At 36.0% G+C, this 15930-nt stretch overlaps 1 protein-coding gene across 1 annotated transcript in view; it reads left to right on the top strand.

The window, feature by feature from the left end:
• LOC122802477 (enolase-like) overlaps positions 1–15930 on the top strand; it is a 101431-nt gene that overhangs the window by 52878 nt on the left and 32623 nt on the right. The window lies entirely within an intron of this gene.

Below are 15930 nucleotides of genomic sequence, written 5' to 3'. Positions count from 1 at the left end.
ACCCAGGCAACCACTCAATGAATTGTAGTTTCCTGTTTAGATACCTCCCCAGAGCATTCCATTAAGGACGTCCACAGAAGAGGACATGCAAGAGGAAGCACATTGATTCTTTTCCTCATGAGGATATGGATTTTGGGAGTGAAGGGTCCCCACGGTCACCACTTGAAGATGTCTTGTTTGGAGACATCCTGGAAATCCTTAGGTGACTGGATGCCCAGTAACCTGACATCTGAGGAATCTGTTATGCTAGAGGTTTTTGGTACTGGTCCCTCTACCTCTTGGGTGACTCCACCTACTGCCATCATGGTGGGCATAGAAGGATCCAGACACCACAGAACCCATTCCTTGGAGACTGGATAGGATAATGGCACCACCTGTAGACAGGCAGTTCTGGAATAAGGGAGCTCCTGTTGGGCCATGATCATTGCAGTGGCCACCAAAAAGGAACTAGCTGAAGGAAGTTCCACTGTCCATCCTCCCAACAGGGAGTCACAAGCAATGTACAGATTTGGGAAGTGTGTATATGTCGCATCCACTTTTGCACTGAGGTCTCAACTACTTGGCACATTTTACCAAATTAGGGGGATTTGATTAAGGAGTTTTCAAATACCCTTTCAGGTGCTGTTTCAGAAGTTCAGGCCTCTCTAACTTCTCAGCTAGCTACTCTTCAGTCCATACCCATTTATTCCATGAGGTTGATCTCAAACATAGCAGAGTGAGCCTCAAGAGCAGTGGGTTTAAGCATTTCCATAAGTAGACATATTTGGATGCACCTTTGTGAGTTTGCAGAGCCTTTCAAATTTGCTTTCATCAATGCCCCTTTTGATGGAACATCTTTATTTGGCCCCAGGTAAAGGGCACTCTATCAAGATATGAGAAGGATGGAAAGACTATCTGTCATGGGAGTTTGTTTTCCACCCCCTCAACTAACCTTTTCCAGGAATCAGCAAGGTGGTTGGCAAATGTGGTTCAAAAAGTCTTGGGTTGCTTTCCAGGACACATATGGAGGAGGATCCCCCAGCAGTAGATGGAACTTAAATGGACACTGCCATCCATGTGGCAGAAATGGCCCATAGAACCAGGGAGATTTCTTCTTTGAAAACCCTACCAGTACTCCCGAAAGGAGGCCCGATTGCACACCTCTGGAACCTTTCGGGGGTTGATTATCCCTGCACCAGAGAGCTTGGCTAGATATAACAACAGATACTTGGGTGTAGAGGATTATTTCTAGAGGATATATAATACTCTTTTCCGCTTCCACCTCCACTTTCAAGAAAAATCCCTGATGTTCCACCCAGTCAGAGGGAACAAGCAGCAATTCAAATACAAAAGCTGCTAGAAAAGAATCATCCAGCAGGTTCCGCCAGACCAGACAGAATCTGGAACTTGCTCAAGGTTCTTTATTGTGTCAGAAAAACAGAAGAATGGAAACCAATTCTGGATCTCAATAAACCAAACAAGTCAATTCAAAGAACCAAGTTTTGGATGGTCATCATTTAGTCCGTTCTCTGCTTTCTGGACAAGGATGATTGTATGTGCTCTATAGATCTTTAGGACATGTATCATAACATATAGATGAACAGGCAGTCCAGAAGATATTTATGCTTTCGGCTGGGAGCCAGTTATTATTAATTCAGAGTACTACCCTTTGGACTTGCCACAGCCCCCAGTGTGTTTACCAAGTGATGGCAGTAGTAGCAGCTCATCTGAGACTGCAAGGACTGAATGTTTTCATATCTAGACAATTGGCTCATTACCGCTCCAACCAGGCATCAACTCATCTGCAAGAGACCAGGTCCTCCAGACTTGCTTTCATCTGGAGGGTGACCATAAACTAAGACAAATCTCTTCTGCAGCTGACTCAGACTTTAGAGTTTATAGGAGCAATTTCCAATACAAAGATAACCATTGCTTCCCTTCTATTACTGAGAGTTCAGACTATAAGACATCAAGTCAGAAAGATAATCTGCAGCACCTCAATTTTGGCCCGACTGGTCCTTCAGGCTCTGGCATTGATGGCAGCAGCTATAACATTTGTACCACTAGCTAGGTTTTATATGAGAATTCTGCAATGGATGTTAGCTGCTTAGTGGTCCATCCTTTATTAACCTATGTCATACAAGATAAGAATCAGTCACATCTGCAAGAGAGATCTAAAATGGTGGATTCATTTAGCCCAGGTTCTACATTCTACATTTATTCCCCCTCAGCACAAGGCCATAGTAACCACGGATGCTTCTCAGCTAGGGTGGGGGCCATTATATGGGGAAGACAGTCCAAGTACCTGGCCCCCTGAGGAGGCCAAAGTTCATACAAATGTCCAAGAGATGAGAGCAGTGATGTTAGTGTTACAAGCATTCCGGAATGCTCTCCCTTTGGGGAAAATTGCAGTACAGGCAGATGCCAGTCGTCTGGTACATCAACAAACAGAGAGGAACCAAATCCTACCCATTGTCTCAAGAAGGTCTCAAAGTGTGACAATGGTGATTTCATCCAACTGCTTTCTAATAGCAATGCATATTACAGGGAAGTCCAACGTGATAGTCAAGCTGAGCAGGTGCATTCTTTTTTCCTCTACAATAGGCAGACTGCTAGAGTGTAGACACTTACTATTTTCAGTTTATGCTGATTGTTACTTAAAAGCTGGTCCTTCAGTATTCTCGGGATATATATTTTTGTCAAGAACTGGAATATACATGTGAGGGTGTGCAAAGTATTGGTTTTACCACCATAAATCTTGAGCATTCATCAGTAATAAATGTTCTTAGTTATAATGTGGCCCATAAATTGCCAAATCAGTCTGGTTTATGCTTTACAGCTTTTGAAGGGGTCCTGACTTTGTGTAATGGGAGTGGGGTAAACAATGAAATTGTTTGTGACAATTTTGTGCTTATTGGATCTCAACATTGCCTTCAGTGAACTGTCTTGTTCTGCATTTGACAGTGCTCCTTTTCTCTTTAGCTCAACATGGCAAGCTGTTTGGTTTTCAAGATGGGTGGTCAGTTACACTACGGTTCCCGATTCATCCTGAAATCAAAAGACAACCCTATAGTGTTAAAACATGACTAGCAACATCTGATTAATCAATAAATGTCTTCAATACTTACTGATCCATTTGATATTGGTCATCTTGCAAGAGGGTTTAGCAAGCATTTAGTGCTCTACACAAATACCTTGTTGTTTTGCAGTTGGCTGAATACCATCATCACATCTTTTTGACAGGCTCGGATCTCTGGAAAGGAAACAAAAACAAATAAGTTGAGTCTAAAATATACATATATCTGCAACTTACTAGCTTTACAAAATGGCTCAGGAAAACGACCAAATGGAAGCTTCAACCATCAAAATGAAGGTCTTGCAATTAATTACACCAGAAAAAGAATCTTCATGTAAAAGGCATTGTGGCAACAATCCAAATAAAGAAGAGGTCTACAGCAATTAAATCAAAGCTAGAACTGTCATCAATCTCAGATTTTAAGTCAAAATTACAACCATTACAAACAGTGGTTGATAATATTCTACATCAACTTAATATCAATCTGGCCATAAATGAGTTTACTCCAAGACTAGATTTGGTCAGAATCTTGATTATTCAACTGTCAGGATAAAATACTTAAAATGGATAAAAACTTTAACAAGTTCTGAAATACTGACAGAAGAAAAACTTTAGGACTTACCAGTAGCATGAGGAATAATATTTTGAAAAGAGGAGTACCAGAGACTTTTGCTGTGACTAATATTTTTCCAACCGTTGGTGACATTTTGGCTACTCTTCTTAATGGTCCCTAAACAATATCAACTATAATGATTGTAAGCACTCATTGCATAGGTCACAATCAAAATATCCTAGACACATTTGCATGAAAATATTAAATTATCAGGATGTCCAACCAATGTTGAAAGCTGCCAAAGCTAATAAGCTGTTTTCATAGAGGAATTACAAAATTACTATAGTCCATGTTAGGTTCAAATATAAAATTTCAAATGCTATGGCCAGCAAAGCTTCCCTTCATATTTAAAGGGACAAAATATCAAATACATACAAGAAACCTAAGCCTTATTATACAAGTATTTATTCAAGTCACATTTTGACTTTTCTCCTCAATTAACATGAATGTAATTAAGTTGGAGCTTGTTCGGTGTCCATTTTTTTGGATTTTTCCAACAGGTCACTTAGAGATGGGAGTTTGATGGTTTGTGACAGAATATTATTTGTTTCTTATGTTGGCCTTTGTTGGAGGCTGCCATGATGATCCTCCATTGCATAGCAATAGTAGAAAACTTTGACCTGGAAACAGGATGTAGTTGCTTATATAATTTACTAGTTTTTGCTTATTTCAGTTCTGAAAGAGTGACCAATACATCTAACACTGAACTTACAAGAAATGCTCAATGTCAACAGATACCTGTTTTTGTTCATTAGTCACAAAGTATTAGTCAAGTACTTTGTATTTTAGAGTTATCGTTTAATATTTCGTGTTTATACCACCTTTGAAGGAGAAATGCTCAATGTCAACAGATACCTGTTTTTGTTCATTAGTTTATACCACCTTTGAAGGAGAAATGTTCAATGTCAACAGATACCTGTTTTTGTTCATTAGTCACAAAGTAGTAGTCAAGTACTTTGTATTTTACAGTTATTTAATATTTAGTGTTTATACCACCTTTGAAGGAGAGACGATCATATTTTGGCTGGCCTCTATAATAATTGTATTTACTGTATAGGGACAAAGTCTATCGTTTTGCCATGTTTCCACTTGTTAAGTAGTTTAAGCTTCGGGTTAAGGATCTTGACTCAAACTGGATAGAGTTTTAATGTCTAACTGCTGGTTTATCTGTAGCACTAGAAAACTGTCAGTGACACATAACTTTTCACTGTTTGAACTTACTGATACCATTACTTTTTCTTCCTATTCCCAGTTTAGGTGTTTAAAGGTCAGACTTGATAGGACGGTAGGGACTACGAGATTTTTTCAACATCAGTTTTATTTGGCCCTTCTTTTTGCTGTTTCCATCGTTATATTTACAAACAGAAGAGAACGTCACTTTTAATTACTCATACTTTTACACAAACTATTTAATAGAATACAATTTGTTAGGATTTATAGCAATGTAAAATTATTTTTATTACTGACTTAAAAAGAATTCAAAGTCCAAGTAAAAGGAATATACATTTCATACAAGAAACACAAATGAATATAAATCAGTGGTCAGATTGGGGGGAAATGGAAAAAATAAATTGAATTAGTAGAGAACCATACAAATAGACAAGGAACTGCTGTTAATACTTTTACAGATAAATATTTTGGAATCAGGCTATAATGCTAATGTGAGATGGCGTTTTATCAGATGCTCACTACCGTCCTTCTCTGTGCCTATTTCACTTAATTTATATGCATGCTGCACAAACTCACTTGATTTCTTCCCACAGATATTATGTCTTTTAAACAAATTTAAAGATCATTATATAATTATGGGTATATATATATATATATATATATATATAGGAACACAAACATAGATCCTAATTGTGACAGATCTCATGCAACCAGTATAAATGACTTAAATGCATCTTATTTCTTAATTGAAATCCAAATAGAGTTAGATCTGTGTGACACAACTTGTTCCCTCTCAGATGAATAAAGTTATCTATTTCTCACCGAGGGATAAATCTTGGTCAAGGATAGATTGTTATCTAATCTCCAGTGCTCTTCTTCGCTATGTAGGTAGATTTATTACAGAACCCTGGTTAATCCCTGACCATTCCAAGATACAACTCTCTGTAAAGTTCTATACTAGTCTGAATAAAAAATTGAGAATGAATAATTTGGACCTTTAGTCCTTCACTTTACACAAACAAGAAATAAATGATATTTTCTTGAAGGAACTTTTGCAAATTATTTATTTAGATACTTTTAAGATTAATATTCAGTTGGCCTCCTTTAAAACACAGTTAAATGATATTTAATTAACAAAGCAGTGTATTATAAGGAAAATGCACAAGCAAACTCAGATGAAGGAGGAGCTTAGAAATTTAGAACAAAAATGATCACAAAATTCTGATTTGATCAGAGAAGATAAAATTAAAGAATGCAATAAACAACTGCAGATATTATATTTCTCTCCATTATCAAGGAATGTAAGTCTGAGTTCCCACCACTGCCAATCACTAATTAAACTGCACTGGTTAGAATTTCCAAACCTCCTACGCTACCACCAACTGATCATAGCCCATCAAATTCTTTTTCATCCGAGGAAGAGCCCTGCCCTAGCTGACATACTAAACTTTCACATCCCCAAAAGGGAACTATGTTCATGTAACAAAAACCTGATTGAAATCAACCCTTGCAATAACAGCGCTGGGGAGGCCCTATTCTCTTATGATGTTGCTAAAGTATGGAACACCCTCCCACCTGAACTCAGGCTACAATGTCACACAAGCACCTTCAAGGGCCTTCTTAATTCACACCTCTATGCTAACCCTCTTTGTAACTGCAAAGACCCCCCTTGAAGACTCACTACTCCATATAAGTGACCCACTGTATGCCTCCATTGCATACACTATATTCTTACCTGATATACTCACCTAATATGTATTTTTTTCTCTTATTGTTTTACAAAATTGTTCTTGTACTTCTTTGTTTCTCTTACCTTGTATACCAGATTTTTTTTGTTATCTAAACCATGTATGTACTCTGTTAACTTCCTTGGAGCTTTTCTCCCTAGGACTCCACTGAAAATGGGCACTTTGTGTCCAGTTGGATTTATCCTGGTAAAATAATGTTAAAATAAAAAAATAATAATATATAATCTGAGTGGGCTGAATCCCCATCCATATTTACTAATTAAGTTAATTCTCAATAAGAAAATCTTATGAGTCAAGAAATAATTCACAACAATTTGGTTTATGATGAAACTACTGAAATAATTTCTATTTTTGAAAGTACCTTTCAAAAATTATTTGAGGGAGATTCTGACATAGTTATCTTTGAGAATGTGGAATTATACCTTAATCAATGGAAACTTCCTCAACTAAGTGACTGCAATAATGAAATCCTGGAAAAATTTATAAAGTTATCTGAGATTAGAAAAAGTATTAACAAGCTGAAAAGTGGAAATGGACCAGTTCGTGATGGATATTCTATAGAATTTTATAAACAATGTGAATACGAATTGTCAGAAATCTTGCTAATTGTATTTAATTTCATAAGCTCAAATGGTATAGTAGATATTTACCTAAATAGGTCAAAAACTATTCTAATTTCAAAAAATTCTGTAGACAATATTATTTCTAAGTATAGACCTATTGCTTTAATAAACCCAGATACAAATATATTTGTAATAATTTCTGCCAAAAGACTGAAACAAATTTTACCCTTTACAATCTCCACATTTCACTCTGTTTTTTTTTTGTGCCTGGTAGACAAATCTCTGATCAGTTACATTTGAATTCATACAACTTTTATAATTAAACTTTCATACAAATATATATGTTATTCCAATTTATGCATCAAAAGCTTTTGATATAATGAATATTTCTTTTTTATTTCAGGTTCTTCAAAATATGGTTGTTCCACTGTTCTTATATAGAATATTAAAATATAATATGACAATCCATCAAGTCAATTATTTGTGAATAAACATCTTTCAAAATCTCAACAGACATGGAGTAAGACAGGATTGCCCCCTTTTCCCTTATCTATCCAACCTTTACATCAATGTCTTATTCTTGGCTCTAACCCAGTCTACCTATTACATCATCTTTCTCCTTTAAAATTCAAACTGCAGTTAAATGCTTTTGCAGCGGATGTAGACCTATATCAAACCTGCCTTAATGTCTTTTTTCCAAAAAGACTCCATATGATACTTGAATTCTCAAAATTTGAAAATTCTAGATTACATTTATACAAATTTCATCCTTCACCATTCACAAACCTAAGCCTTATCATATTGCCATCAGTGAATTGTGCCAGATTCAATTTAATATTTAGGTATCAATTTTGGTGCTTTTACGTATGCTAGTTTTCTTTATAATGAATATAACATTTATTTAGAGATTGTCATCTCTGTACATCTAAGACAATCTATATTCTACTCTACTCTATTTAAAATCAATACATTCCCAAGGCTTTTATTTTATGGCTACTATACATAATATTCCTATTTTCTTTAGTCAACTGACTAGTAACCTTTCCAAATTGCATGGTTCCCAAAGAGTAGTAGAATTCATTGCCCAGAATTAGTTCATCCTAAACATCAAGGTGGTATGTGCTTACCAGTCCTCTACATATACTATTTGATAACAAGATCTTCCAGACTTATAAAAGCTACGCGCGGCACAGTGGTGCAGCGGTTAGCATTGGCACTCACAGTAAGAGGTTCTCCGGTTCGATTCTCAGATGGGGCACGTTCTGTGCAGAGTCTGCATGTCCTCCCAGCATTTGCATGGGTTTCCTCTAGGTGCTCCTGTTTCCTCCCACTTTCTAAAGACATGCGTCTGGAGTGTTTCTCCCCTAGCATCTGCTGAAAATTGGCTCTGTCCCATTCTGACTTTCCCAGTAAACAAATGTTCAATAAATAAATAATAAATAAATAAATATTTCTACATTGATTTAGCAATATGGAATCCAGTCTGGGTACATATTTCGTATAGATGTATTAAAGCATTAGACTACAATCTAAAAGCAATTCCATATCTCACACTAAAGTGTATTTAGAAACTAAAACTTAGCTTGATTATTAAACAACACATCTGCCATTTTCAGAAGTTGATGAAATGTTAAATCTTGATCATTGAGCTCTGTTATTTCAACCCATTCATAAGTATCATAATATTTTAATAAATAAAGGGATTTTACACATTTTCTACTTCTCGTGGATTCTAGTGTTTATGATTTTATTGATGATAAATTCATTTCCCATGATCAAATCATGTCTAAACTAAATCTGCCTGAAGGATATTTCTCTATAGTAACATTGATTTTTAATATACTAAAACCTTCTAGGTATTACAACATTAAAACATTTACATACTTAAATTTTTTTTATGATTATTTACAGAACTACAAGGTCCTAAACCAATATTCTTCATATATATGATTTATGTATAAGAAACATTTTATAAACTTATATTTTTGCAAATCTATGGAACTCTTATAATGCTGTGCCCTTTAAGGATCAAAATATAAAGCATATGATCTATTTGAATCTAAAGTATATACCCTTCAAAAACTTTATCATACTTATTTTTATTAATAATAAAGCAAATATTACACCAGTTCACAAGGCTTAAATATAATATTACTTTGTCTGATATTTTTGCTTCTTGTAACAAACCTAAAACATATTTATTCCATATTACATGGGCGAGTCAAACAACACATTAGCTATACCTAAAAATATTTGAATGACTATAAAAGCATTTCCAATATCAAATCATTCCCTTGGAATTTGTCTTACTGCATTTACCTCATGAACATATAAAGCCTAATATCTTCATAGTCTTAATTATTTTAGCAGGACAAAATTTTATATGAGTAAAATAGACTGGTATTCCCTTTCCACCATATTACAGTCTGAATTTAAACCACTTAATCTGATGTTTTCTAGGCATGGGAACTTGTTCTAGATATTATGAATTAAGAAATCTAAGTAATTTTCTTTTTCCTTTTATTTATAGGTATTACTGTTTTTTTTAAACTAAAAAACAAAACAAAAAAAAAAAAATAGTAATACCTGGTGCAGCGGTTAGCGTTGTGCCTTACTATATGTATCTCTCTCTCTCTCTCTCTATATATATATATATATATATATATATATATATATATATATATATATATATACATACACACACGCACACACACATGAAGGCTGTTCATCAGTAGTAAAGGTGCAGAAATGCTGACCATGACTGGTGACATTGATGCTATGTGGAAGGAATACCTTAAGGATGTAATTGCCTTGGAGCAGGTAGTGCTAGAAACCACTGTGAAGATCGGAGTCATCTCTGCAGATTAAGTCACTACTGTGTCAAAGATGCAAGAGTGTATGGGGTTTGTTCAGTAATGCTGAAGACTCTGGATATGGGAGGGCTCATGGTAATAGAGTTTGTCCAAGCAATAAAGCAACATACGTATCACTTTAACTCTCTAAACATAGCTACACAGCCTTGTATATTTTCTAGTGGCATCCTGCACAGAATATTGAGCTAGGTGTGACAATTTAAGGAGTTTGTTTTTACTCCCCTTGTCCAGCTGTGACAGCTTAAGTAGCCTGTGCAAGGACTAATGCCATCTATCTAAAAGCAAAGTGTTGCAGTTGAGGTGCACGGTCCAGTCCCCCATGGTCTATCACAGCAATACTGTACTACAAGCCTCAGAGGAGAAATGGCATTGTGAGAAAGTATGGCTTCTATCAATGGGGCCACATGGCTTTTACATAGTAATTATCCTTATTTCATGTCAGGAAAGGAGAAATTATTTCTTGCTGCAGAGAGGGAAGCCAAAACTGTAAAATAATTATAATTTTGGGGATAATACCAAAAATAAAGTTGAGGGTGCCCATATTAAGTTAAATCCAGCGGGCAAACAAATATCCTTGCACAATCGGGGAAACCCAACCAAATATTGCCTTGGGACATTTATTTTTTAGGGAAAAATTTATTACTACAAAATTTATGGGAAATTAAACACCCATTTTAGAAACCCAAAAATGCCCATTTTTAAATAAAATCATTCCTGTGATTTAAAAAAGGAACATTTTGATTAAAAATACAAAATGGGAAAAGGTTACCCGGGGAGGATCCTTTTGGAAAGTTTTAAAAACGGTTTGAGTTTTTAATCAAATTAAGGGAAAACCAATTCAAAATCCCCAAAAAATCGCTCAAGCAGGGGGCCCCAAAGCAGAAAAATCCCCTTTTTCAACACAACCAAATAACATCCCACAAATGGGGCCCCCACCAACCCTTTTAAAAAAACCCCAAACCTTGCCTGGTGATTATGTCCCCAGTGTTCCCCCCGGCTAAACAAAGAAATTCTTCGGGCCCCTTCTCCGGTCCCACAATCGCCTGGGTCACCCCCAACAAGTAAAATATATCTTCTTTGTCCATGTTGGTAAGACCGAGATGTACCCCCCAACCAAAAAGAACATGGGGGTTTGTTTTCCCGTTTTAAAAACCCTAACCCCAAAAAACTAAAGATAATTTTCTGGGGGATCCGTATTTTCAAAGAAGTAAAGACCCTTAAAATCCTCACTGTCTCCCCTTTTGGGATTCTGGAACCAAGATTTCCCTATGGGCCTATTTTTAAAAAAAAATAAAAAAACTCTGATAAGCACAATGCTAAATTAAAACCAAAATGCATTCAGAGGCACTCCATAAACATCACATCGGGAGGGGCAAGGGTTCCAAACCCCTGAACAGGAAAAACCCACCCCTTCCCACCAGCCTGAAAAAATATGGTTTCCATATTCAATGAATCCCCCCAAGCAATGCCAAATACCAAAAATTTTTCCCCGCAAAAATTTACTACCCCCCCAGCCCCAGGATTCCCCCCTTTTTGCCTAAAAATTTGGTCAACCAAACCCCCTAATAATGGTTTAAAAAAAAACCCCCATTAACAAATCTGACCAACCCAAAGGCTTTGTTCTAAACCAAGCCATGAATTACCCACAACCAGGGGGAATCCCAGCTGCTAGTCCCAAAGGGTTTCCCTCTTTGGTTTAAATAAACCACAACAAATTTAAATCCCCCCCCAGGGGGGGCCAAATGGCTCCAAACCAACCTTTAAAGACAAAAAACTTAACCATGCAATGGACCAAGGTTCATCGGGGAACCCCCTTTTTATAATTTTTAAGTACGGGGTTAACACAGGTGGTTGATTCGTCAAAGGAGTTTGCCCTTGGGGGGCCCCTGGGCCCACTAAAGACATGCCTGGGTCCCTGGCCCCCACAAAAACAGATCAAATTTAAATCCCTAAAAATTTAAAACAAAGGGGGTTAAAAAGTTTGAACCCTAACAGCCCAAGCCCCAAAAAAAAGCCAATCGGGGGTTCTTCTCCTAAAAACTCTAAAAGGTTTTAAAAAAGAGCCCCCCTAGAAACCCTTAAAGAAACCCTTTAAAATCCTCAAAGCATTAAAAAAAAAACCAGATTCAAAAGAACCAAAAGTTTCTATAGTTAAAAACAGCAAAACATAAATTGTTTGATTACCCCAAAAGGATAAATTAAAAATTTGATATTGCCAAAAAGCGATGGTTTTTTAACTTTCCCAAAAAACCTTTATATAAAAATAAAGTTCCTTAATATTGAAATAAAAATATAAAAAAAAAAAAATTATTAAAAAAAAAATTATGTTTATAAACCCTATGAATATACTGTCTATATAAATTTAATATAGCCTCCCATTTTCATTGAATTTAAATTTTTTTTAGAAAAAAAAAAATTTAAATTAAATTAATATTAAATAAATAATAAAATTAAAAAATTTTTTTTTTTTTTTAAATAGTATAAACAGTATATTTTGCCCATTTTAAATGTTTTACTATTATTAAATGGGAAATTATTCGGTTGTGGATACAAAAATTAAAAATTTGGTTAGCACCTTTAAAAGTTTAGGCATTTTGGGGGGTTTTTTAAACTTGGGGAATTTAAAAGAAGTAAAAACATTTTTTTTAATTTTTAAGAATTACATTTATAAAAAAAGGTTTTTTTTTTTTTAAAAGCAGTATTGCTGGCTTTTTTATAGCAAAAAATTGTTTTATTGGCATTGAAATGTTCCTTGAAAGTTATTTTATCTTTTGGGTAAAATCAAAAAAGTTTGACACCTTTATCTTTGAGGGATATGCCTTGGGGGGGAGCTAAAGGTCCTCATTTTGAAATTTTAAATAGTGTTTATGGGGGAAGTCTTTCCCTTCCCCAGTACTCCGGACCTAAGGGCCCCAAAAATTTTCCAAATTTTGGTTTTGTCAATCAAAAATTTTATGCCTGTATAATTGGACAGGGGTCCTGTTTTTTGACTATCGGAATTTTTGTTTTTTAGTTTTTTTGTTTTTTGTGGTTTTTGGTGTGGAAAATTATTTTAATTATTCCCTTTTTGACTAATAGATGGTTTGTGGGGGACAGTCTACTATGCCAACTGCTACCACAAAGTACTTGCCAGGGGACCTAAGTGACCTGCCTGGGCATCTTTCTTCACATTGCTGTAGTTTCTGCCTGCTAATTCTGATATTTTATGATTTTATGTTTCTCCATACATATGACAGTGTAATCCCTAGGTGTAGCAATTTCAGTGATCTATGCAACTTTTGTGTTTTTTCATGGGTTACTATATATATGTGTGTGTGTGTGTGTGTGTATATATGAGTAATTAACAAATCTTGCAGGACACCAGTTAGGCCTCTAGTCCACAGGTGGCTGAATTAAAATGTTGGCACTTATGTTAGTGCTTTGCATCATGATCTTCCACAGGAAATACCAGAACCAGTGTAGTCTCAGCTCATGATCTGCCACCCATACAGACACTTGAAAAGCTAGAATTTCCTAGATAATTAACACAGGAACACGTCTATAATGAGCATCCAAATTTTATGAGCAGCAGAACGTAAATGAGAGGTAAAAGAGGAGCCGCATGCCCTCTCTATCCTAGCAAGTGACGTGTGCCCCTGAGGTTGTGAGTAAAAGAGGAAAATTGGATGAGTTTGGGACTGCAGAAGAGAAAACCTCGGAGGAGATCTCACCGTATGAGGTCTAAGCTTTCTATCATTTGACATTAGGTAGGCCCCCGGTATTACGACTGGCACCTCAAGAAACTTTCCAGTTTACATGCTAGAATAGTACACTTTTTCATGACAAAACTGTCTTGTAGCAGACTAGCAAAAGTTTGAGCTTTCTTTGGTAGCACTTGCCATAAGATATGTTATCTGAGGATCTGCTTTATGACACCTGTACAAATCAGATCTGTCATGAGGATGTCCCCATATTCTTTTTTTGGGAGTTGGAATTTGATTTAGGAAATTTTAAAAATATCTAAGCTGAAGAATCAGATTATGACATTCATACCTGAAAATATTTAGCTATAATAAATTCAAAGGATCTGTTTTATGGCTGGCTTTGTGACATAGAGGGATAAACCCCTGACTATGATCCAGATATCCACAACACTGGAGGATCTACTTGGAGTGAGAGTGAGTGACATCACTGGCTAATTCATCCTGTTGGAGGACAGCCGCCCCATCTGCCACTTTACTGACACCTAGTGGAGACAAGCTGTAGAGACATGCAATACAAGAACCGCATGGACATGTTCCGAGCCTGCTAAGTAATGTGCATCATGGCAGCTTGACTTTGGCATTTGTGTGTTGCCACATTGTGTCAGTTGGCAGGACATGCAGACCTGTAAGGATGACTCTTATGATAGACCCTCAAATTGATAGGGTGACATGGATTTATAGTAAAAAAAATACTTAGAAGGCATTCAAGAGGATAGCAGACTGGGAAAGCTCCATCTTCATACATGGCTTTAGGGGAGTGGTGTCTATCAGGGTAGTCTCTTCATGAATTAGGAACAAACTAGTCAGTCATACTGACTGCAAGCAAGGCATGGGTCATAAATTATATGCCGATTGTCAGAGTGACACAGATGACAAAAGTATAACAAAATAAAATCTAATCACTTTTAGGGAGTTACATCTTCCACCTTTTAGGATTTGAAAGCCCCTCCAGGTTTAATATTTCTGACAGGATGCCTTCTAGATGTGAACCTGAAGCTATGAACGATTCTCATGTTAATTAATTTAATTCTTCAGTGACAAATGGACTAGGAACATTGAATATTCCCCTGGGATGATTGAAATCATTTTATTTAAGGCATCTAAGAAACTGTCTTTTTGGAATGCAGAAAGTGAGGAGGTCGAAGACCCTGTTTAGAGGAGTGGGGAAAGCCTAAAATTCTGAACCTGATGCAGTCTCTCTGGTAGTAGCATAAGTGCAACCAAAACCAGGCCCTTCATTGGCTCTCTGTACTCTGTGAGAAATCAGTGTTTAGCACTGCTGCTGCCAACACTGTTTGTAATAATGGTAACATTTGGCAATATCAGCTTGACCCTTAGAAGGCTGTCTACGGAGGGAGACTTTTAACTACATTACCATTTCGATATCCAATAGTTTCCCTTCTGGTAATTTCTCAGAAACTTGGTATTCTTTCTCCTTGATTATCTTATCTGACTTCAATGTTTTATTTTGTTTTCTTTCAAAAGGTCGTTTTTTCAAAGCACATGATCTGCTAGACATGATGTTGGATTTGAACCCCATTCACAGATCCAGTTCTTCCTTAAACTGCTGGGCAAATCACACAAGCATGAAATTCTTTAGGAAAAAGATTGCTACCCCACTGAGATTCCATCATTTTCTGTAATGATGGCAGGCAGACCTACAAGTACTGTAGTGGAAGAAATCTTCACTGGGTTGAAAAAAATATATATTGCAGGTATTTTAGAAGTGTTTCTAAACTGTTTTCATCTGGGGAAAAGAACATTATTTTAAATGGTAAACTCATAAACTCAAGAGCCGGGTGAAAGTTAACAAATAATGCAAACGTACATCAGTTTGTAGGCAGAACTGAATTCTAGATGAGCCAGTGTTTGTTTTATATCACTCAATAATTGAGTATTGTTGAATGATTTTGACACTGACTAAAGCTCACGTTAGGGATGCACAGATAATGTCAATAAAAATTTGAACCAGTGAAAAAGTAAAGAATGCTACACTGTAATGGACTGAAGTGGTTCTTCTTAAAATCTAACTCAGCTGTGGAAACGTATCTTCACTTCTGAACAGACATTTTAAAAAATGTATGTGTTTTGACAGTATTACTCAGTTGTGCAAAATGAAGACCGTATATATATATATATATATATATATATATATATATATATAT

The sequence above is a fragment of the Protopterus annectens genome, chromosome 5.part0, assembly GCF_019279795.1.
Source record: "Protopterus annectens isolate FY-2018-M chromosome 5.part0, PAN1.0, whole genome shotgun sequence".
Classification (NCBI taxonomy): domain Eukaryota; kingdom Metazoa; phylum Chordata; order Ceratodontiformes; family Protopteridae; genus Protopterus; species Protopterus annectens.
This window is presented reverse-complemented; position numbering and strand designations above follow the sequence as displayed.